The sequence below is a fragment of the Molossus molossus genome, unplaced genomic scaffold, assembly GCF_014108415.1.
Source record: "Molossus molossus isolate mMolMol1 unplaced genomic scaffold, mMolMol1.p scaffold_m16_p_11, whole genome shotgun sequence".
Classification (NCBI taxonomy): domain Eukaryota; kingdom Metazoa; phylum Chordata; class Mammalia; order Chiroptera; family Molossidae; genus Molossus; species Molossus molossus.
Genome location: NW_023425346.1, coordinates 35810895 through 35833840, shown reverse-complemented (window position 1 = coordinate 35833840; position 22946 = coordinate 35810895). Strand labels below are relative to the sequence as shown.

The 22946-nt window shown below is 38.5% G+C and overlaps 1 long non-coding RNA gene across 1 annotated transcript in view; it reads right to left on the bottom strand.

The window, feature by feature from the left end:
* LOC118625721 overlaps nt 1-22946 on the bottom strand; it is a 130453-nt gene that overhangs the window by 28234 nt on the left and 79273 nt on the right. Inside the window, exon 3 of the long non-coding RNA XR_004958713.1 lies at nt 9393-9486. This is a non-coding gene — a long non-coding RNA (uncharacterized LOC118625721). The remainder of the gene's footprint in view (nt 1-9392; nt 9487-22946) is intronic.

Sequence of the window (22946 nt, the reverse complement as noted above, 5' to 3'; positions counted from 1 at the left end):
GAACAAAACGAAAAGGGCAGGATTATCAGAACCTAGAAGCTCAGAAGAGGATCCTCATGGAGTTTGAGGAGGGGCCCCTCCAGCTTGTGCTAGTTCCTCTGAGCGGGGCACAATAAAGCTCGTCCTGAAGATGCTTGAGGAAGCTGGAAAATGAAATCAACTGATGCTGTCAGAGTGAGGCCTTGCTGAGATAATACTGACAGGAACTATGAGCCAACCAGGAAAGAGAAGTTCCTTTGCTCATCCCCTCTTCCAAGTCTCCACAAACCCCTATCGGTAGCACATAACAGGGAGCAAGCTGGTCAAGAAGGAATATGGTTAGCAAAATCTCAGCCTCCAAAACACAAGGTAGACAAGGGTGGGTTTAGTATTGAGAAACAATAGCTTATTTACTGGCACAGACTAGGTTAGCTGTCCTGACAACCCAAAATTTCTAACACAATTTACTTTAAATATATTTCCTGTCCCTTTTCATCATCTAGTGCAGGCCAGCAGGAGGGCTCTGTTCATCATAGCCAGGGAAGGACCCAGGCTTGTGAAAGTTTTCATGATCACCAGAGCAGTGAGGATGCACAGATCCTTCTTTTAATGCTTCTGCTCAGAAATGATACATCACTTCTGGTCACGTTTTTTTGGCCAAAGCAAGTCACAAGGCCATGTCAAATTTCAGAGGTTATGGGTAAGTGCAGTCCCACTCCCCCAATAGCCAAGTAAATGAATAAAAATTGTCCATTTGTGGACTAATAATGAGAATGTGTCATAAACCAAGAATTGTAATTAATCCAATTCTAGGCACCTGAAGTAAATACAAAGAGAGAGAGAGAGAGAGAGACCTTAAATCAACACCTTGTCAAGCTACACATCGTGTTTCATAAGAGCCACCATGAGACATACTCAGTCTTCAACATCATTTAGTGACTAAGGTTGCATAGCTGCAATATTATCTTTGAAATTTGTCCCTTAAACCTAATCACTAAAGGGGCAATGAATGACCTTTTATTAGATTTAAAGAAACGATGTGATGATGCAAGGGAGGATTGTCCTCGACATGGAAAAATCTGAGTCCCAATATTGGTTCCCTTGACAGGGCTGCAGTGAACGAGGCTGAATTAGGCCAATTCAAATGGGCTTAATTTCAAGGGCCAATTTCTAATGCTTGGCAGTGGCTACTGGGTAGCAGAACAACCAGTCTTCTTACATTAACACTCCTACCTAATTCCCCTCAACTGTGGTCATGAGTTGCTTCTTGAAATTCTGGAAGGCCAAACTTTTCTAGTTGGTTATAGCCAGTAATTGTGTTTTGCATTTACCTTTAATGAGTCAAAAGTTACATATTTAACTCTCCTCTGTGTGAGACTACTTAGTTGAGGCGTCGGTTTATAGTTTTCTTCTCTAAACACTCTCCAGTTTGGCCTGTATCCTTAAAACAGTCAGGTACACAGAATGGAAGACAGCACATACCTACCAATTTCATGCTTCTAAAAATAAGTCTCCTGGAAGAGGCAGAAAAATTCGGAAAGGCTTTCATTTTCCAATCCTGAGAGCTACTGTTCCACCCCCTTCTACTTTTTAGCCAGAATATAGACAATCTGGATGAGCCAAGGTATAGCTCAAGCAGGTGTGTTTGTTAGCACAGGACCTGCTAGTGCACAGACAGCCATGGTGTGCTAAAACATCTCAAATGGCCCTCTCCCAAGTTCAACGTGTTAAATCTCCAAATCCTGTCTGAAGCCTATATATAGACTTGAGGAGAGGTAAATTTATGCAAGAAGGGAGGGGTTCTAACAATCAGAGGGCCCAGCCACTCACACTTCCCGACATCCCCAAAATCCTGTCCCTAATAAAGCCAGATCACTTTCGTCCCCAGGTTTCTTTTAGAATGTCTACTTTAGAGACATTGGTCCCACTGCATCATCTCTTTCAACGTATCAGCACCCTCATAGCACCAGCAGGTGTGGCTTAGGTGCTATGTTTGGCTGGACTCTGGAAACTTCAGGTGACAGAAACCCAGTTCAGAAAAGTCTTTTTGACTCACAGACCTGAAACTGCATCTGGCATGACGAGAGCCAAAGGTTCACCAGTGTAGTCAGAACTCTGGCTCTGCTCTCCTTAGCTTCCTTCTCAGACTGGCTCTTCCAGTATGCTGGCAGAATTCGCCGCCAGCAGCTCCAGCTCCCTTCTGCCAGGTTGGTCATTCCAGCAGGAAAGACCACATGTCTTATTTAACAACTAAAAAAAAAAAAAAAAAAATACGGGGCAGTGCGGTTCACATGTCCAAATACTGAGCCATATGAGAAGCTAAGGTCATGGGCAGCCTCACCCATACCACTTGAACAAGAGTGATGAAGTAAGTGTACAAGACAATCAGGATGGATGCAGGAAATGAATCCACGTGCAAAAACATCAATATATGCCCAGGGCCAGTATGGATGATTTAAGGATGCAGCTGATACGGAGAGTCCTCAGGCAATGTCGAATCAATTCCCAAGGCCCATTCAATAACACAAAATGTAGCAAAAAATAAATTCAAGGTGTAGTAAAGAGAAAATCATTATAGTGTGATTTACTTTTAATAGCATGGAAGGATCAAAGGTTAGAGGGAGGAAAGAAGGAATGAAGAAAGGGAGAGAGGAAAGGAGGGGCCAAAGTGTTACCTAGAAATATTTTTTTTTTAAAAATTAGTAGAGTCTGACCAGTGTGTCTCAGGGGATGAGCACCGACCTATACTCCAGGAGGTACTGGTTCCATTCCCGGTCAGGGCACATGTCTGGGTTGCGGGCTTGATCCCCAGCAGGGGGTGTGCAGGAAGCAGCCAATTGGTGTTTTCCTCATCATCGATGTTTCTATCTCTCCCTCCCTCTCCCTTTCTCTCTCTGAAATCAATAAAAACATTTTTTAAGTAGATTCTAAGTTCCATGTCTCAGTTTGTAAGAAGCCTAATACCTGCCCCAGGATTACTGTGACTTCCTGGAATGTTTGCGTTCTCATGGTGAAGTCACCGCATGGCCTGTGCTTCCTTTTCAGTCTGTATAATCCTTGTCATTCTTTCACTTCTATCCCTGGCATCTTCCTATGCACCAACACAGGCAAACAGTTTAAGGCAAGCTTCCCAGATCACATTGGCCTGTAGGTATTGGCTGTGATACTCCAACTGTCAGGGCCAAGGCAACTGTCTCTTGGATTTCCCAAATCTGCAACAAAGACCAAAGATGTCCCTTAAGTCTCAGTGCTCACCCCTCTCCCCACTAGTGCAGTAATGGGGGCCTCTCGGGTCCCTCAGGAAAACAGTCCTTCAGGTTCCACTATGGCCCTTCTCTCCACAGAGTTCAAACTCAAGTCCTTGAAGCTAACAGGAGGACTATTGCTGAAGGAAATGCCACATTGTCCTCCCCTCTACCCGAAGCCCTTAAGAAAAACTTTCTCTTTCTTCAAGCAAAACCCTTGAAGCAAGCTAATTCAAACAGCTCTATCCTCCGTTCTCCTACCAGGTGACCAAACTTTCCCAGACACATAAGAATATCAGCTCACACCCAAGCCAGGATGAAGCACTGACAAATAGCAAACTGGTTCCCCAACTGTGCATAAAAGGTGTCTTTTGGAGTTTTACTTTAATACAGGATCTTCCTAGATTTCCTGCCTTATTTTACCATACAACACTTAATGGACTCAATTGCTTTCTAAAGCATCTCATCCATTAAGTATATGTGGCGTCATTGATTTACCACCAGAAACGCCAGATTGCATTTTGCCAAGATAAGCCCTTTTTTATTATTATTTTGTCTTCTTATTAAATATTTTTAGTCTTGAGTACATTTTTCTTCTGTGTGAGCACAGGCCAGATGGTCATCTTTATTTCTATATGTTCACATCTACTCTCCTTGTGCAACTTTTACACTTATAAAAAAGCACCAATGCAGACATCACCAGTTTCCTCAAGGCAGCTGCATTGGCACATGCTTTTGCATGTTTTGTACCAAAAGCTCATCAAGAGAGGAAAATCAAGGCTCAGACTCAAAGGACAAAGAGAGCTTAGAACATCCTACAGACCTGTGTAGTGTGAATCACATGCACCACAAAGGCACAAGGCTACAGCTCACCCATGAGTCACAGGGAATGGGGGAAAAGCTAGCGGCCCAGCACTAAATAAGGAGTGGTGGTAAAAGGAACTTCAGCAGAGTCTAGGCAGCCAGACACTGTGCAGAATACAGAGGCACAACTCCTGCTCCAAGCACATTAAAGTCGAAAACCAAACTAGAGAAGCTCTTACCTAAAAGGCACATTGTCCTTCGGAGGAAAATAACAGATAAGGAGCAGAAATTGGAGGCCTACTTATTTTGTTTTCCCTCCAGCACACTGAAGTAAGCTAGAAACAGCTTCCTACAGCTCTCGTTCTCTATTTGACAATGTTGTAATAAAAAATGTAATGCTACCGAGTTACTCAGTTATTTATCTCATCTACAGTGCCTTGTCAGAATTCACCTGGGAGACTTGCAAGTAAGAAACATGCAGCAAATCCTTGGTGCCTGAGAAATATCATATTTTATTGCAATTAGAAACGGAGATTAGGGGTTGGGAGGGGTGGAAAGAGATAAACCAAAGAACTCATATGCATATATGCACAACCAATCGACAGGGACATTTTGCTAGGGAAGGCAGGTGGGGTGTGGGAGTGGGAAGGTGGGAGTCAGTGGGGGGAAAAGGGGGTATCTGTAATACTTTCAACAATAAAAATTAATTAAATAAAAATCAATGGAAATAAAAAGAATCAAAGAAATGGAGATTCTATGAAAAGTGAAATTAAAGAACAGGACTTCTAACCAGAACTAGATCTGATGTTAGGTAGCGCTAATCACAGAACAAAGATTTTAACTCAGTAAATATTAACTGAGCTTTCAGAATAAACTATGGTTCAAACCTTCCCAGAAAGCACTAGCATGAAAATTTGGGTTGGAGTCCCAAAGAATTCAGATTCCGTTCCTCGAGGAAGGCATGGAGAGAAGAAACCAGAGATGGTCTGCTTGCCTGATTCACAGAGTGAATTTATTGCCTACTTTGTTCTTTATTGCCTCTGCATTTAAAGCCTCCCCAACGTCCCCTTGTTGTATAACAAAATCAATTTTAAAAATAAAATAACAAGACCCACACTTGGTTCTTTACATATGTATCTAATAAATCATTGTTGATGGGAAAAATAAAAGGAGTGAAGAAGGGAGGCAGAGAAGGAGGAAGAGAAGAGAAGGAAAAGAGAGGAAAAATTATAAATTCAATATTCCTCATATTTCATGTAAAAAACATTACCACTTTTACCTTCTAAAGGAAAAAGATCAGACTATCAATATATTTCGTCCTGACTTATTAATTCATTTATATTTAAACTATGCAAAGGTAAATGTTATATCATTTTATTAATATTTAATGCAACATCCTTATTAAAAGAAGACAAAAATATGTAAGAAGACAATTGTTTTAGAAAGTTTACATATGTGGTCATAGAGCCTATGAGAAATGTCTGAGTGGTTTCGCTGAGTCCTGTTTTCTAAAGAACTTTTATACAGAGAATTAATTCTATGCTGAACTTCCTAGCCCTGTAAGATAGGAACCTCAAGGGCCCACAGAAACTTGATAGCATTTATATCCTCCCCACGTCTTTCTTTAACAGGCCCCCTTGTTTTAAGGAGGAAAGGGATGTGCTTTGTCAGAGGACTGACTTTATTAGATGTAATCCAACTACTTTACAAATTTAGAGAAAAATGTAATTTCTTGAGTTTCTAAAATACAAAGACATTAGGGAGAAATGTGAGTTTCATTATGACTGGTTCATTTTCTAAATTTGGCTTTCAAAGTTCAGATTTGAAGTTTATCAGCCATCTGCTCTTCTCTTTATCACAAGCAAATAATATCTATTATAAGAGAAGTCCAAGTCATCTAAACTTTTATTGGTTAGGCTTAATATTATGAAAAATACACAAATAAACTTCATAAAAACTGTGAATTCCAAAAAATATGCATGAATCCACAACTCCTCAATAATTATTCTACAGCAAAAATGAGGAACTTAAAAGGAGCTGAAACTAGGGATTACACATACCTTAAAATATAAACAATAAGAAACAAACAAAAAAAGACCCAACCCAGCATATAAGGAACTTGAAAGTCACCACTCCATCCTAACAATCCTAACAAGTAAAAAGCTGAACAAACTGAAAAATTAACAATTCTTCTTAGGTCCATCACAGAATTGATATCACAGGGAAAACTGCCCTAAATTAGAGAGACTGAAGGAGGGAATACAGAGAATCACAATTTACTGTAGCAGAAATCCACCAACAGAAACCACCATGGAAACCAGGGCCGAGGTCAGAAAACCTGACCCATGAGTGATGAACTTCTGTAGGCTCATGGTGAACCGGTCAGAGAGTTAAAAACTCCATGGGGGACTCACTTCAAGGGGTACCCCACACTTTTGGAGTTTTACATCCAGGTGTTCTAACAGGGTCTCACAGTAAATATCAGAAAAAATTTTCCTCATGTGGAAGGCAAAAAATCAGTAAGGGTAAAACTGAACTCAAAAGCACCATCAATCACCAGATACTATTGACAGCAATAGACAACTTCATCCTACAACAGCAGAATACACCTTTTCTTCAAGCTCACTTGTAACATTCACCATCATGTATCACAATCTGTGCCATAAAACATACTTTAGCAAATTAAGAAGAATAGAATTTATACAGTCTGTTCTCAAACCACAACAGAATTAAACTAGAAATCAATAACAGAAAGATAACTAGGAAATCCCAGAAGATGTGGAGATTAACCACCACATTTCTAAATAACACATGGGTCAAAGAAGAAATCTCTAGACATTTAAAAATATTTTAAGCTAAAAGAAAACACAATTTATCAATTGTGGGATGCAACAAAAGCAATGAATCATAAACCTACAGGTAAAGTACACAACTCCTAGAAAAGAACTCAGGACAAAATTTAGAGGAACTTGGGTATGGCAATTATATTTTAGATACAACACCAAAGGCATGATCCAAGACAGAAATAACTGAGAAGCTGGATTAAATTAAAATTTAAAACTTCGGCTCTGTGGAAGATACTGTCAAGAGAATGAGAAGACATGCCACACGCTGGGAGAAAATATTTGCAAAAGATGCATCTGATAAAGGACCATTATTCAAAATATGCACAGAACTCCTAAAACTCAGCAATAATAAAACAAACAACTCAATTAAAAAATGGGCAAAAGATCTGAACAGAGAGTTCACCAAGCAGATGATGTTTTATTCAGTTGTACACATGAAACCTGTATGGTTTTGCAAACCAATGTCACCCTAATAAATTCAATTAAAAAAAGAAGATATACAGGTGGAAAGTAAGGAAATGAAGATATGTTCCATCCACATTATGTATAGCATAAGGGAAATGCAAATTAAAACACCAGTGAGATACCACTATGTACCTAATAGAAGGTCCCAAATCCAAAACACTGACAACATGAAACGCTGGTGAAGATGTGGAACAACATTGGTGATGAGTGTGCAAAATGGTACATCCACTTTGGAAGACAGCTTGACAGTCTCACTAAATTAAACATACTCTTACCATATGACCCAGCAATAATGCTCCTTGATATGTACACAAAGGGGTTGAAAACTTATGTCCGCTCAAAAATTTGCACACAGAAAAAAGATTAAGAAGTACAAATTGCCAGTTATAGTATCAGTTATAGGAATATAAAGTACAGCAAAGGGAATATAGTCAATACTATTTTAATAACTATGTATGGTGTCTTATGGGTACTAGACTTATCAGGGTGATCACTTTGTAAGGTATGTAAATGTCTTATCACTATATTGTACAGCTGAAACTAATATAGTATCATATATCAGCTGTAATTTAAAACCTGGAAAAAAATCTTGCACACAATTGTTTGCCGCAACTTTATTCATAATTGACAAAACTTGGATGTCCTTCATTAAGTGAATAGATAAACTATAGTACAGCCTGGCTGGTATGGCTCAGTGGTTGAGCATCAACCCATGCGCCAAGAGGTTATCGGTTTGATTCCTGGTCAGGGCACATGCCCAGGCTGTGAGCCAAATCCCCAGTGAGGGGCATGCAGGAGGCCAGTCAATAGTTTCTCTCATTGATATTCTCTCTCATTGATGTTTTCATCTCTCTCTCCCTCTTCCTTCCTCTTTCTCTAAACAATAAAGACAAAAACATTTTTTTAATTAACTATGGTACATTCAGACAATGGAATATTATTCAGTACTAAAAAGAAATGAGCTATTAAGCCATTAAAAGACATAAGAGAAAAGGTAAATGGACATTATTAAGTGGAAAAAGCCAATATGAAAAGGCTATATGCTGTATGATTCTAACTCTATGACACTCTGGAAAAGGCAAAACTTTAGAGATAGCAGTTACAGAGGAGAAAAGGATGAACAGGTATATGACACAGGATTTTTAGGTCAGTGAAACTGTCTTGTACAATATTACAATGATAAATACACAACATTGCACATTGATCAAAACCCATAGAATGTACAGAACCAAGAGTAAAGCCTAATGTAAACTATGGACTTTGGTTCTCTTCTCTCTCTCTCTCTCTCTCTCTCTCTTCCCCTTCCTCCCTTTCTTTCTCCTTTCCTCTCTCTCTCAAATCAATAAAATATATTAGGTGAGAATAAATAAATAAAGTTTTTTAATCTAAAAAATTAAAGATAATGCAAAATCAATTGAAATGCATTGGGCAAGAACACATCTTTCACAAAGACTGGGATACAGATTTGTTAATTTAACAACAACAAAAATTTTTTAGTATCTACCATAAAGGAGTCATTGTCTGAAGTACTAAGAGTATAAAATAAAGGAAACCTAGATCTTATCTAGTGGGATGAAGATATAGTCACATAATTATAACATATGGTGAGAAGTGTTATAATGAAGATATGTCCAAGGTATTATGGAGTACAAAAGGGGATATAGTAAAGTTTGAACATTTAATTTATGTATTGAACCATGGAAGCTACGGTATGTGACAAGGAGGGATTACTACAACAAATGAAAGTGTTAATTTGTACAAACTTTACAGAAGCTTAATAGTAATATTAAAAGGAAAAACCCTAAAGATAGATCAGCACTTTAGAATCTTCCATCTAGCTTCTATTCCCTGCTGGAAATGAGAAAGTTATCTTAACAACAAATGGTTTTAATACCCAGGCATCAGCATGTAGACTGTCCTGATTTTTCCCTTTAATAGAGCTCAATGACTCTCAATATTTAGGAAATATAAGAATTAGTAAACAGGGTTATAAACATGAAAGTGTGTATATTATATTATGTAGGTAAACTACTAACTGCTTGAGAGTTCTTACCATACAGATTTGCTGGCCTCGCACAGTGTTCTCTCAGCTCTCTATTAGCTTTGTTTTAGGTGGTTTCTCAGAGGACATGACAGTAGAGCAGAATCTGACAAGATAAAATGAATTGTTTTTATTTTTTTTTATTAATTTGTTTTTGTCACAGATGTTTCTCATTTTTCCCCCATTGACACCCTCCTCCCCTTCCCTTCTGCCAGCTTTGTTGTCTATGATCATTGGTCATGCATACATGCATGTATGTTCTGTGGTTTATCTCTTCCCCCTCAACTCCCCCTCTTCTGAGCCTTGTCAGTCTGAACCCTACCTTTATGTCTCTGGGTTAATTTTGTTCAGCAGTTTGTCTAGTTCATTATATTCCCCAAATAAGTGAGATCATATGATATTTGTCTTTCTCTGCTTGGTTTGTTTTGCTTAGCATAATACTCTTCAGTTCCTTCCATGCCATCTCAAAGGATAAGAGATCTTTCTTTCTTACAGCTGCATAGTACTCCATTGTGTACATGTACCACTGCTGTTTTATCCATTCATCTACTGATGGACACTTGGGTTGTTTCCAGATCTTAGCTATTGTAAATAGTGCTGCTATGAACATGGGGGTACACATATTCTTCCTGGTTGGTGCCTCAGGTTTCTTAGGGTATTCCTAGAAGTGGGATTACTGGGTCAAATGGAAGTTCAATTTTTAACCTTCTGAGGTAACATCATAATATTTTCCACAGTGGCTGCACCAGTCTGCATTCCCACCAGCAGTGTACTAGAGTCCCCTTTTCTCCACACCCTTGCCAACACTTGTTTGATGATTTGTTGATGGTGGCCATTCTGACAGGTGTGAGGTGATACCTCATAGTTGTTAATTTGCATCTCTCTGATGATTAGTGATGTTGAGCATTTCTTCCTATGTCTCTTAGCCATTTGTATGTCCTTTTTGGAGAGGTGTCTATTTAGTTCCTCTACCCATTTTTTTAATTGGGTTCTTTGTCTTCCCTTTGTTGAGTTGTATGAGCACTCTATAAGTTTTGGAAATTAACCCCTTATCTGATGCATCATTGGCGATTATGGTCTCCCATATAATGGGATTCCTTTCTGTTATGATGGTTGTTTCTTTTGCTGTGCAGAAACTTTTAAGTTTGATGTAGTCCCATGTGTTCATAAAATGAATTGTTTTTAGTGAAATTTAAAGAAAATAATTATTATATCTTTTTAAATAGGCAATTTTATGCTTAGATTGGGATTCAACTACCACATATAATCTAATGGAAAAATGCATAAAAATGACATTACCTCCAAAAATTTTCATCACTGTGGGTGCCACTGGTTAAAACATTTATGCATAAAATTGAAAGTAGCAAATAAGTAAGTTAAAAGGAATTTTTGGCATGAATACAAATATTAACTTACCATTGAGAGAATGGAAAAGTAGAAAATTATATTCAAGTAACCATTTCTCCAACACTAGTATATTGAACACAAACTGCTAAATTTATCTATGCCATGGCTTCACTGCCCCCTAAATCTCCATAGAGCACACCCCAACCTTAGTCATATCCATGCCACCTTTTTGTGTGTGTGTGTGTGTGTGTCCTCACCCAAGGACACTTTTTGATATTTGTTAGATCGAATGGGAGGGGGAGAGAGAGAGAGAGAAAAACACCAATGTAAAAGGGACACATCGAGTGGTTGTCACCCACACGACCCAACCAGGGCCGAGGACAAACTGCAACCAAGGTGCATGCCCTCAGCGGGAACTGAACCCGGGTCTCTCCAGACCGCTGGCAGACACTCTAACCACTGAGCCAAACTGACCAGGGCAACCACTCTACTTTTTAGTGGAAACTAGATGATACTATTTGCTTTACCTATCATGAAACGCCCCATAGACATGGTTGGTTTTATGAACAATTTAAATGGCAACATGTTGAAGTTAGGATGTCAGTTTACAGTCTTGCTTATGGTTGTCTTTATGGTCAAGGATGGAAAGAAGGAAGACAGAGAGATGCTTTATTTACTTCTAAGTTTCATAAAACAGATTAGGATTTCCCAAAATGTGTTTCTAGAACACCAGTCTCACAAAATAATCCATGAAGAGTTTCAGGGACAAATGAATTTGGTAAACGATACATAACATACCCCTTCTTGGAGATTCACAAGGCACATTCAAGTATCAGAAACTTTTAGAAGTCTAATAGTAAAGATATGTGTTTTATTCTGCTTAACCAGCATTCCCAGACTTACTTGATTATGGAAGTGAAAGGTGGAGAATATGCCATCCCAAAATATGCCACTTGAGTGTAAGGATTATTTTGAGTTAAAGGCACTTGAAGAATAGCAGGTGCAAGAAGGGTACTCTAACTTAACTGTTTCTTTCTGAAAACAGAAGCTGAAACTCCCATGTGAGAGCTGCCCTTCCTATCACAGGAGGAAAATAATTTTATATCGCCAGAGATGGAAGTTGAGGCTGAGAGAATTCTATAAAAAGAGACCTTGTTAAAATAATTCTTATCTCCCTTTAGTCTCTCCATTTATTTTACTTTTCCACAATTGCCTATATCTGTTCAACATACTATAAAGACCTTTCAGTTTTGCCACTTCTTTATATCTTTGTTTCTTATCAGGGCTGCCATGTCATGTAAAACTCATGGTAAATAAATGTGTATGCTTCTCTCCTGTTAATCTGCTTTCTAACAATTAAATTCTCAAGCCCAGCCGGAGACCCTAAGAGGTAGGGATAATGTTTTTGCCTCCTCTCCAGAACCCAATTTACTTGACGTGTGCCAGCAACCACTGAGAATAACTGGTTTCAGAACACACCATAGAGAATGCTGCACCAGAGAAAACCGTAAGTGCTATTCTTGAAAGTATGTTTCCCAATTTAAGCAGAAATTCTTACTTTACAAAATAGATAAATGATGGGACTATTATTCAATTTTAATGAGCACTCACTATAAAAGTAACTCTCTTAAAAATTTCCCTTACGCATTTAAAATAAACTAATAAACTTCCAGTTTGTTTCAATTAGTTAACTTATGTGTAATTCTTTCAAAAAAAATGGTAATTGAAATGGTCTTCTGAAAACCATTCAATGTCAGAATAATTCTTCCCACCCAAGCATGATATGACCATAAAAAGTGAAGACTCCAGAATTAAAAAAATACATTAACTGATAACACATTTTAATTTAAGTTATTAAGGTAATTTGCACAAAGTAGGCACTCAATAAATTCTAGTTGAATTGAATTGAGTTGAAGAGCATTGAACTGAACTGAGCTGAGCTAAATTGCAACATAGTGTGCTTATTTCGACAAAACCTAAAGGAAAATGAGCTATAGTCTTCTGCCAACAATGTGTGCTTCTATAAAACAATTAGTTCATAAGTAATTGCTAAGTAGAGGAAGTCTACCAATGTAGAAAGAATGCAGAAGTTGGGCTGATTGATACACATTGGTTTTCCAGGCAAAGGAAGCCAGAATGGTGGAGGAAAAGTATAACCTTCAGCAGGAAAGGAGAGAGGTGGTGCAGACAGAGGAGCCCTTTCAGTTCTACATTATTTCAAATGAGTGCCTGCACCTAAGATCCTTTCTCCAAAGGGGTGCACCCCAGCCTCGCAATGCTCTTCTTGCTTTGCTCTGAGTTCCAGTTCCAGCTGCACTGTCTCCATGTTAACAAGTCAGCATTTTCATTCGATTTTGCTTGTGTATTGTTAATATTCCCTGAGGCAGCATTGCCCCAGCTGTTTTCTCTTCAGACACTGTTTCTGTGTTTGTTAAAGTTCTGGTTACAAACTTGCATAGGTTTTAAGTGGTCTGCACCAATTCTGTTTTCCCATAAGCCTTGTTATTATTAGCACACAATTTCTTCAGAGAAGAGGTTTTCCAGGACATAAATGTCATATTTTTAACAAAAACTCCTGCAGTTATAAATTACTATCTTAAAAGAATGAAGGACTAGTACATTTTGATAATATAGACTATTGTTAGGATGTGTTTCTAATCCCAAGAATTTGGGGGGACGAAAGTAGTTTGCAGTTAATTGATTATACTCCTAAACCTTCCATTTGCTCTCACCAGGTTTCTTTTTTCTATTCCAGAAAGCATCATGCCCATCTTAGGACCTTTGCAGATACTCTCTCTCTTGTCCCTCAAGTTTCAGCTCAAATGTCACCCTTTCAGAAAAATCGTTCTTACCACCTTACCTAAGGCCCCAATCCCCCAAACTTCTGTCTTATCACATTCCTCTTTCATTGTCTTCCCAACACTTCACTTTTCCTGATTTTTGTTTGTGGCTTGTCACGCACATGAAAGCCTGGACCATATCTGCCTTGTTAACTAGAGGGATGAAGCCAGAGACCAGTGTGCTCACAGTTTGAGGGACAGGGATGGTGAAAAGGCCCCACTATGTATAGTCCACAGTCTACCTACCCTACATACGTTTCTAGTCTCATTGCATACTTCTTTCCCTAAGAGCTTTGCATCACAACCCTAGCAATTATTGAAAACTTAGGAGGAGGAGGAACCACTAGTCTCCTAGCTTGATCTTAGGCCGCACCTTACCTCTGCTGGTTCATTGGTAAACCCTCAATGTCTAGGACACATTGGCTTCTGGAAGGCACTACAAAAATATTTCTTCATTGCATGACAGAATAAAAAAAAAAAAAAAATACTCATTGACAAGAAATTTTTCTCCGGCCACTTAACCCTTCAGTAGTTGGATCTGGTCCCTTTTTTTGTTTTCTTCTCCTCTGTGCGTTTGCATTCACTATCTGACGCTCTCAATGCATGTAACTGAACAGACCTACCACACTTTCAAGTTCTTTTTGTTTTCTGTGTCTTCTTATGAAACAGTCTTCAGCTGTTTTCCCTGTTAGCTTTCATGTTTTTTTAAAAAAATCTGTATCATCTAAAGACAATGGTGTAAAAACAAGCAGAGTTGTGTCAAAGGATGGCTTAGTGATTCAAACAATTTAAGTATAGTGTGTTCTCGTGAAAGCAGTTGTTTCCAAAAGATAATAGATAACAGATTGAAGGATCTTAATATCCATTTTTGGAACGGGTCACGTCCATAGGGTCTTCTGTCTTTTATTGTCATAAAATAAGTGAAAATAGCCCTGACCGGTTTGGCTCAGGGGTTAGAGCATTGGCCCATGGACTGAAGGGTCAAGGGTTCACTTCCCAGTGAAGAGCAGGGACCTGGGTGCAGGTTCGATCCCCGGCCCCCTCAGGGTCATGAGGGAGGCAATCAATCAATGTGTCACTCTCACATCTCATGATGTTTTCCTCCCTCCCTCCCTCCCTCCCTCCCTTCCATTCTATCTAAAACTCAATGGGAAAATATTCTCTGGTGAGGATTTACAAAGAAGAAGAAAAAAATTTAGTCTCTAGGTGTATTCTTTTAAATATACCATAAAATTCATATTTTTTTCCTCATCCAAGCTCCAATTTCAAAGAATTGCTCTCCAGGAAAGATGTCTACTCTAGATCTGTAAAATCAAAACTATGTTTTAGTTGGAATTAAAATTTACATAGTTTTTCCATAATAATAAGATTACCAATTAATTCATAAAAACTTGAACCAAACAAATAGGTATTTTCGTCTACAAGGAACCATATGATGTGAATATATATTTTAATTTTCAATTAAATTTATGATTTAGGTTGATGTCATATAGCTACAATCACAGGGATAGATGTTGTTGCAGGTGGAAATAGGATTCCTCCACAGAAAAAAGAATTTCAGAACTCATGCATAGGAGGATATGAGCAATAGTGGCAAGATTTATTGGAGCGAAACAAAGGACTATCCCCAGGTCACCAATGTCTCATCCATGACTCCATCTCAGCTCCATTTCACTGTGGAAAAAGTCCACCCTCTGGGGCCTCAGACCTGCACCTGTGCCTGTCAGGCCTAGGAGGGCCAAGACCCAGAGATGCAGAACTTTTCTGTGTCTCATTTCTCCGTCTGTACATCTGCTGCCAAGACCCAATGGCACCCAAACCGAGACTCGCGCTGCGCTGGAACCCACAGGGCTGCCAGGCCGCACAGCTGCTATGGAGACAGAGGCATATGAAGGGAGGAGCCCTGGGAACTTTGTTAAGCTTTGATTATATCTTCTTGGGTTTGGGGAAAGGTAATCTCTTTCAAACTAACCAGTCTTCCTCCTAATTCTTCGTGGGCTATACTGGTTCCTCCCCCTATCCAATCCTTTTCCAGGATCTTCCAGGGTTTCCTGCCTTTATTTTATCCAGATTTTCCCAGGCTTGACTCCTCCCCTTCATGGGCTCCACTTGGCTTCTACTGCGCAAGCCTCGGCAGAGGAATTTCCCCTCCTGTTTTATCCCGCCCCCCACCTCAGTAATTCTGGCTAACAGGCTGGTTGTTCCAGGTGAGACTGGAAAACCAATTCCTGCTTTAAGATTAGTCTCCATTGGTGAGGATGTGGCTGTCCCCTGGGGAGTCTGTGAAGCTGCCGCTTCCTAGTCAATCTGGCTTAATGTCTGATTCCAATCACTCTCTTCCTTTATCAATAGCTAACTATCTACATACATTAACAGTATGGGCACTGGTTATGGTTGGTACTTTTTTTTCATTCACCTAATATCACTGAATAATTTGATTCATAAGCATAATGTATACATTGAATACACATGAATATTTCTGTCTGATGAATGTATGAAAGTTCAGGCTCATGGCACTTTGCTCTAACTCAACAGGAGCTTTAAATTCCACCTGCTCCCACAGTTGCTTTCCTGTCTTATTCTAATGGGGCTACTGAGTCAGCATCCTGTACCCTGCCTCGCTGAATAGTATTTTCAAATGTAAATAGTACCTATAAAATAAAAGTATTGAAAAACTCTGGGCCTATTGCAGCTGCAAATAAAAATAAAAAAATAAAATAAAAAAGAAGGCCAGGAAAGCAAATGTTCCCACTGCAATAAAAAATGAATTCACTGTGACTGAAGCATTTTTTATTAACTGGTGCCATGGGGACTAGGTGGCTTAGCTGCAGAGAAATTTCCCAGTGGTTCCAGGCACAAATCAGCCCAACACTAATGAATCTCATCCTACTTACCTCACTTCTAAAACCATTATATAAATTGGTTCAGTTCCACATGGAGGATAAACACAGTGAGCAGGCTAAGGATTAAAGAAAAAAAGGCAAGGAGAGCTTGGCATTCATGCACACTGGCAATTCCACACACAAGTTTGCACCAGATCCTCTGCATAAATATAAGGTAATAAACAATAGCAAGCCATTATTATGTTAGTCTTATTATTTGATGATACCAAAAGGTAATAATGAGCTGATAATACGTATCAGGCTTTGTTCTACCAAGTGCTAAGTACTGTGCCTGACAAGGCACTTACCATCAGATCCACTTGAAAGGTAAGACGGTGGAACTTGAAGAAGTTAAGTGAATTGTCAGGGATCACATAACTAGCAAACAGCAAACCCTGAACTCTGCTTTGCCTCCAGATTCTGTTCCCACACTGTTATAATATACAACAACCTGGTACAGATCAATGCTACACTTGAACAGGGGGGGAAAGTATTTGTTTTCTTCTAGTGATGTCAAGGCATGTGCTTTCCTCTTCTCAATGGAGTAATATGAGCAGATATCTAAAATAATATCCTTATTTAATTGTGTGTTATTCATGCTCTTGGAAACATGAGATTAAGATAATATATGAGGTTTTCTAGTTCTCCAGTTCTTCCTGACTTTCATCCGGAGTGAGTTTTGCTATAAACAAGTCCAATTTCTTTTTTATTTGTTGAGTGCAAGAGTATTTTATTTTATTTTATTTTTTAATTAACTAAATCATTTTTGTTACAGATGTTTCTCCTTTTCCCCCTAATGATTCGTTCTTCCTCCTCCCTCCCCGCCCTATACCCAGTTTTGTTGTCCACATCCATTATTCATGTGTACATGCATATAAGTATTGTGGTTATCTATCCCCCCCACCTGCTCTTCTGGGATTGTCAGTTTGTACCCCACTTCCATGTCTCTGGAACTATCCCATTCCTCAGACTCTTATGTTCATTACATTCCACAAATAAGTGAGGTCATATGATACTTGTCTTTCTCTGTTTGGCTAGTTTTACTTAGGATGATACTTTCCAAGTCCCTCCATGTCGTCTCAAAGGACAAGAGATCTTTCTTTCTTACAGCTGCATAGTACTCCATTGTGTATATGTACCACTGCTTTTTTATCCATTTGTCTACTGATGGACATTTGTGTGTTTCCAGATCTTAGCCATTGTAAATAGTGCTGCTATGAAAATGGGGGTACATATATTCTTTCTGATTGCTGTTTCAGGTTTCTCAAGGTATATTCCTAGAAGTGGGATCACTGGGTCAAATGGAAGTTCAATTTTTATTTTTTGAGGTAACACCATATTGTTTTCCATAGTGGCTGCACCAGTCTGCATTCACACCAGCAGTGTACTAGAGTCCCCTTTTCTCCACACCCTCGCCAACACTTGTTTGATGATTTGTTGATGGTGGCCATTCTGAGAGGTGTGAGGTGACACCTCGTTGTTGTTTTAATTTGCATCTCTCTGATGGTCAGTGATGTTGAGCATTTCTTCATGTCTCTTAGCCATTTGTACTGTATGTCCTTTTTGGAGAGGTGTCTATTTAGATCCTCTGCCCATTTTTTAATTGGGTTCTTTGTCTTGCTTTTGTTTAGTTGTATGGGCACTCTATATATTTTGGAAATTAACCCCTTATCTAATGTATCGTTGGCAATTATCCTCTCCCATACAGTAGGTTCCCTTTCCATTTTGATGGTTGTTTCTTTTGCTGTGCAGAAGCTTTTGAGTTTGATGTAGTCCCATGTGTTCATTTTCTCTTTTGTTTCTGTTGCCTTAGATGATGTATCAGTGAAAATTCTGCTGTATGTGATGTCCGAAATTTTGTTGCCTAGATTTTCTTCTAGGATTTTTATGGATTCATGAGTCACATTTAAATCTTTTATCTATTTTGAGTTTATTCTTGTGTATGGTATAAGTTGATGGTCTAGTTTCATTTTTTTTGCATGTAGCTGTCCAATTTTCCATTTATTAAAGAAGCTGTCTTTACTCCACTGTATGCTCTTGCCCCCTTTGTCAAATATTCATTGAGCATATTGTCTTGGGTCCATTTCTGTGTTCTCTATTCTGTTCCATTGATCTAGCTGCATGGTCTTGTACCAGTACCAGGCTGTTTTGATTACAGTGGCTTTGTAGTATAATCTGAAATCGGGTAATGTGATCCCTCCCACTTTTTTCTTCTTTTTCAAGATTGCTGTGGCTATTCAGGGTCTTTTTTAGTTCCAATATGAACTTTTGAAGTATTTGTTCTAGTTCTGTGAAGTATGTCATTGGTATTTTGATGGGGATTGCATTAAATCTATAGATTGTTTTGAGTAAGATGAATATTTTAATGATGTTAATTCTTCCAATCTATGAATAAGGTATGTGCTTCCACTTTTATATATCTTCCTATATTTCTTTTTTTAATGACCTGTAGTTTTCTGAGAATAGATCCTTTATTTCTTTGGTTAAGTTTATTCCTAGGTATCTTAATTTTTTTTTTTTTTTTTTTTTTTTTTTTTTGCTGTGATGTTAAATGGGATTGTTTTTTTTTTAATTTCTTTTTCTGTGAGTTCATCATTGGTGTATAAGAATGCCGTCGATTTCTTTTTTTTTATGAATTTTTATTTATTTTTTTGTTACAGATATTTTACCTTTTTACCCCATTGGCACCCCCCACCCTACCCCCCCTCCACCCTGTCCCCGGCTTAGTTGTCCATGTCCATTGGTCATGCATACATGCATATAAGTTCTGTGGTTTATCTCTTCCCACCCCTCCACCCCCCATCCCCTCTTCTGAGGGATGTCAGTCTGTGCCCTACTTCCATGTGTCTGGGTCTACTGTATTCCTCAGACTGTTATGTTCATTATATTCCGTATATAAGTGAGATCATGTGGTATTTGTCTTTTTCTGCTTGAGAATGCCGTCGATTTCTTGACGGTAATTTTGTATCCTACTACTTTGCCAAATTCATTTATTAAGTCGAGTAGATTTTTGATGGAGTCTTTAGGGTTTTCTACATATAGTATCATGTCATCTGCGAATAATGACAGTTTCACTTCCTTCTTTCCAATTTGGATTCCTTTTATTTTTTCTTCCTGTCTGATTTCTGCAGCTAAGACTTCCAGTACTATGTTAAATAAGAGTGGCGAAAGTGGGCATCCTTGTCTTGTTCCTGTTCTTAAGGGAAATGCTTTTAGTTTTTGCACATTGAGTATGATGTTGGCTGTAGGGCTTTCATGTATGGCCTTTATTATGTCAAGATATGATGCCTCTAATCCCAGATTGCTGAGAATTTTTATCAGAAATGGATTTTGTCAAATACTTTATCAGTGTCTACTGATACGATCATATGATTTTTATCTTTCATTTTGTTTATGTGGTGTATCACATTTATTGATTTGCGAATATTGTACTGGCCTTGCATCTCTGAGATGAATCCCACTTGGTCATGGTAAATAATTTTTTAGATGTACTGCTGGATTCTATTTGCTAGTATTTTGTTTAGGATTTTGGCATCTATGTTCTTCATGCATATTGGCCCGTAGTTTTCTTTCTTTGTAGTGTCTTTTTCTGGTTTTGGAATTCGAATTATGCTGGCCTCATAAAATGAGTTTGGAAGTCTTTCTTCTTCTTGAATTTTTTGAAATAGTTTGAGGAGAATGGGTGTTAGTTCTTCTTTAAATGTTCGGTAAAACTCACCCAGGAAGCCATCCAGGCCTGGGCTTTTGTTTGCTGGGAGAGTCTTGGTTACCTCTTCAATTTTCTTAGTTGTTATTGGTCTGTTCAAGTGTTCTATCTCTTCCCGGTTCATTTTGGGAGACTATGTCTTTCTACAAATTTGTCCATTGTGCTTAGATTGTCAAATTTGTTGCCATATAATTGTTCTTAATATTTCTTAACGATCCTTTATATTTCTGTGGTGTCAGTTATTATTCCTCCTCTTCCATTTCTAATTTTGTGTATTTGGGTTCTCTCTCTTTGTTTCTTGGTGAGTCTAGCTAAGGGTCCATCAACTTTGTTTATCTTTTCAAAGAACAAACTCTTTGTTTCATTGATCCTTTGAATTGTTTTTTTATTGTTGTTGTTTTTTTTTTGTTTTGGTCTCTACGTCATTTATTTCTGCTCTGATCTTTAATATTTCCTTTCTTCTACTTGCTCTAGGGTATTCTTTTTGTTTGCTTTCTAAATCTTTAAGTTCTGTGGTTAGATACTCTATTAGAAATTTTTCTTGTTTCTTGAGGTAGTCCTGTAGTGCTATGAACTTCCTTCTCAGAACTCTTTTTGCTGCTTCCCATAGATTTTGTGTTGTGGTGTATTTATTTTCAGTGGTTTCCAGGAAGTATTTAATTTCTTCCTTGATCTCCATGGTAACCCATTCATTGCTCAATAACATGCTATTTAGCCTCCATGTGTTCAAATGTCTTTGCATGTTCTTGTTGCAATTGATTTCTAGTTGCATGCCATTGTGATCTGAGAAGATGCTTGATGTGATTTCAATCTTCTTGAACTTGTAGAGACTTAGTTTCTGCCCTAACATGTGGTCTATCTTTGATAATGTCCCAGGTGCACTTGAGAAGATGATTTCTTCAGTTTTGTGGTGTAATTCTCTCTAGATATCTATGAAATCCATTTGATCTGGCAATTCATTTAGAGTCTATGTTTTCTTGTTAGTTTTTTGTCTAGAGGATCCTTCCAGTGATGTCATTGGGGTATTGAAGTCCCCTACTATGATTGTATTGCTGTTGATTTCTCCTTTGAAATCCTCCAGAAGATTTTTAATATATGTTGCTGCTCCTATATTGGGTGTATATATGTTTACCAAGGTTATATCTTCCTGTTGTATAGATCCTTTCAATATTCTGTAGTGGCCTTCTTTGTCTCTAGTTATGGTCTTCATTTTGAAATCTACATTATTAGATATGAGTATTGCTACCCCAGCTTTTTTTTCCTTCCATTTGTTTGGAAGAATTTTTTTCCATTTCTTCACTTTCAACCTATGTGAGTCCTTTTGTTGTGAGGTGGGTCTCTTGTAAACAACATATATGTGAGTCATGCTTTCTTGTCCAATCAGCTACTCTGTGTCTTTTGATCGTAGCATTCAAACCATTCACATTTAAGTTGGTAATTGATATGTACTTATTTATTGCCATTTTTCTTAGTATGGTTCTATTTTTCTTCCTATTTCTTCTACTAATTACAGCAGTCCTTTTAGCATATCTTGCAGTGCTGGTTTGTGTTAATATTCCCTTAGCCCTTTTTTGTTGGAGAAGCTCTTTATTTGACATTCTATTTTGAATGATAGCCTTGCTGGATAGAGTAGTCTTGGATTCAGATCCTTGTTTTTTATGACCTTGATTACTTCATGCCACTTCCTTCTGGCCTGTAGTGTTTCTGTTGAGAACTCACCTGAGAGCCTTACGGAGTTTCCTTTGTAGGTAACCTGTTGCTTATCTCTTGCTGCCTTTGGGATTCTCTCTTTGTCTTTAATATTTGGCATTTTGATTACTATATGTCTTAGTGTCGGCCTGTTTGGGTTCTTCTTACTTGGGGCTTTCTATGCTTCTTTTTTTTTTTTTTTATCCTCACCCAAGGATATTTTTCCTTTTTTTTTTTTTTGTACAGATAGAGTGGGAGGGAGAGAGAGGAAGGGAGAGAGAGACAGAAACATTGACGTGAAGGGACACATCGAGTGGCTGCCACCCGCACGACCAACCAGGGCTGGGGACAAACTGCAACCGAAGTACATGCCCTTAGCGGGAACCGAACCCGGGTCTCTCCGGACCGCAGGCCGACGCTCTAACCGCTGAGCCAAACCAGCCAGGGCGGGCTTTCTATGCTTCTTGAACTTGAATGCCTTATTCCTTCTCCAAGTTAGGAAAGTTTTCTGTCACTATTTCTTTCAATATATTCTCTAACCCTTGCCCATTTTCTTCCTCCTCGGGGACTCCTATGATGCAAATGTTATTACGTTTCCAGTGGTCTCACAGTTCTCTTAAGCTCTCTTCCTGTTCTTTAAGTGTTTTTACATTTTGTTTTCTGATTGGTTGATTTTTTTCTACCCTGTCTTCTAATTCACTGATCTGGTCCTCAGCTTCCTTTACTCTGCTGGTTAGTCCTTCCAATGTGTTCTTTATTTCTGCTATGTCATTCTTCATTTCCACTTGGTTGGTTTTCAATGTTTCTATATCTTTACTCATGGTGCTGATGTCCTTACTCATGCTGTTGAGCTTCCTCAAGATCATGGCTCTGAACTCTACCTCTGATAATTTGCTTAACTGCATTTCATTTATCTCATCTTTGATAGAGTTCTCTTGTTCTTTCATTTGGTATTTGTTTCTCTGTTTCACCATTTTGGCTATCTCAGTGGGCTTTGGAGTCTGCCATATTTTTCCTGTGGGTGTTGGTGTTCTGCTGTTTGTGGCTCCCTCTACTGGGTTTGGATGGGCCTGGGCGGGCCCACGTTAAACACCACTGTCAA